Raw genomic sequence first — 2,894 nt, 5'->3', positions numbered from 1 at the left:
TCGAGGGGAGCCAGTACTGTCAAACTGGTCAAACTTGACAGACATTCAGACGTACTCTCAGAGTAAACAACAAGGGAAATATACATTGATGTCAGATTTGATGGAAAATGGTCTTCGGACTTCGTTACCTCGAAAGTGGTATCTTATACCCTGCGGTTAGAGCGCGACCCACTTTTTGTTTTTTTTTTTTCAAAAAAAGAACTTATAGTAGGCAAGTAAGTAAATATTCTTTATTGCACCAACAATTATACATTTTAGATACATGTAAAACTACAAAGGAATTTAAAGGAAAATAGAACCAGGTAATAACAGGCGGTCTTATCGCTAAAAAGCGATCTCTTCCAGACAACCTTTAGGTAGCAGGAAATTTAGAACTCATAGGCAAGTTAATGAAGACCTTATTTTTTAACACACTTGCTCAAAACGGCGATTCTATTCAACCGATTTTTGGCTCATAATCCTAGATAATAATAATCATAATACACGCGAGCTTTTTCATTATATTATCCGACTGAGTAACAGTACATTGTGCAACTAGGGGGGTAAGTGAAATTTACCCCCGGAGTTACACACAATGTTTTTCATCACACTTGGGAAGAAAAAAAAAATGTTAAGCGAAATAAATCTTAAATACGGTGACATATCAAACATTCGTCCGCCATTTTGTAATTTCTTGGGAGGTGAGGCATCGAAGGCACAGACCTATTCGGCATTCAGCCACGATTAAAAATTACCTATGTACAATAATAGTAGTTTATGTGACTGCTACATAACAAAAGGCATTAAAATACACGAGTGTGGGTTTAATTAAGAAATGAGCGAAGTGATTTTCTTACAAAGATCACACGAGTGTTTTAATGCCTAATTACACTATTAACTAACACTAAACATACACTATTTTATCTACACACATATTATAAACTTTCTATGAAATATTCACTAATCCAAATTACAGTCTAAGTTGTATGGCATCGTTGTCAAATCGTTGCTCTCTTGGCGGAACTCGCGGATATGTGGTGGCCTCACCGAAATATTTTTATCGCTTATTTTACACGAAACTTTTGCTATAGTTACCTTAAAAACAACAAAACATATTCATTTTACCTATACTTAAAACTAATTAAAATATAAACTGTACGTCAAATGGCGGTAAATGAAACCTTTTTCACGCATGTAGTTTTTTTTTTTTTAAATTCAGAGACAAACTAGAGTCGGGGGCCTATTTCCGTATCATTCGATACAAACTAACATGCGAGATATGTCAAAATTGTATGCAATTGACATTTCATTACGAACAAAAAAGCATCTCGAGTTCATCGTAATGTTGGCCATTATTTACGAATTTTGAAGGCATCATAGAGGGTTTATGATATGTGTGTAGATAAAATAATTTTAAACATAAATAAAAATAATTAATTATAAACGTCAGTATTTTAAAAGTCAAACTCATTTATGCTACTTGGTTTATATGAATAAGTGACATAATTTAAAAAAGCGGCCAAGTGCGAGTCGGACTCGCGCATGAAGGGTTCCGTACAATTTAAGACGTATTAAAAAAAATCTTACTAGATCTTGTTCAACATTTTACCACTTTGGACACACATTTTACCACTTTGGAAGTGTCTCTCGCGCAAACTATTCAGTTTAGAAAAAAATGATAATAGGAACCTAAATATCATTTTTGAAGACCTATCCATAGATACCTTACACGTATATGTTTGATGAAAAAAATTTTTTTTTAATTTTATGACGTATTAAAAAAAAACTACTCACTAGATCTCGTTCAAAACAATTTTCGGTGGAAGTTTGCATGGTAATGTATATCATATATTTTTTTTTGATTTTTCATTCTGTTATTTTAGAAGTTACAGGGGGGGGACACACTTTTTTTCACTTTGGAAGGTTCTCTCGCGCAAACTATTCAGTTTAGAAAAAAATGATATTAGAAACATTAATATCATTTTTGAAGACCTATCCATAGATACCCCACACGTATGGGTATGATGAAAAACAATTTTTTTTTTAAATTTCATGACGTATTAAAAAAACTACTTACTAGATCTGGTTCAAACCAATTTTCGTTGGAAGTTTGCATGGTAATGTATATCATATATTTTTTTTAGATTTTTCATTCCGTTATTTTAGAAGTTACAGGGGGGGGGACACACTTTTTTTCACTTTGGAAGTGTCTCTCGCGCAAACTATTCAGTTTAGAAAAAAAATATATTAGAAACCTAAATATCATTTTTGAAGACCTATCCTTAGATACCCCACACGTATGGGTTTGATGAAAAAAAATTTTTTTTTAATTTTTATGACGTATTAAAAAAAACTACTTACTAGATCTCGTTCGAACCAATTTTCGGTGGAAGTTTGCATGGCAATGTATATCATATATTTTTTTTAGATTTTTCATTCTGTTATTTTAGAAGTTACAGGGGGGGGACACACTTTTTTTTCACTTTGGAAGGTTCTCTCGCGCAAACTATTCAGTTTAGAAAAAAATGATATTAGAAACATTAATATCATTTTTGAAGACCTATCCATAGATACCTCACACGTATGGGTTTGATGAAAAAAAAAAAATTTTTTAATTTTTATGACGTATTAAAAAAAAACTACTTACTAGATCTGGTTCAAACCAATTTTCGTTGGAAGTTTGCATGGTAATGTATATCATATATTTTTTTTAGATTTTTCATTCCGTTATTTTAGAAGTTACAGGGGGGGGGACACACTTTTTTTCACTTTGGAAGTGTCTCTCGCGCAAACTATTCAGTTTAGAAAAAAATTATATTAGAAACCTAAATATCATTTTTGAAGACCTATCCTTAGATACCCCACACGTATGGGTTTGATGAAAAAAAATTTTTTTTTTTATTTTTTTGACGTAT

This window comes from Cydia pomonella, chromosome 23 (assembly GCF_033807575.1).
Source record: "Cydia pomonella isolate Wapato2018A chromosome 23, ilCydPomo1, whole genome shotgun sequence".
Classification (NCBI taxonomy): domain Eukaryota; kingdom Metazoa; phylum Arthropoda; class Insecta; order Lepidoptera; family Tortricidae; genus Cydia; species Cydia pomonella.
The sequence above is the reverse complement of the archived record's forward strand: the minus strand, read 5'-3'. Positions refer to the sequence as shown.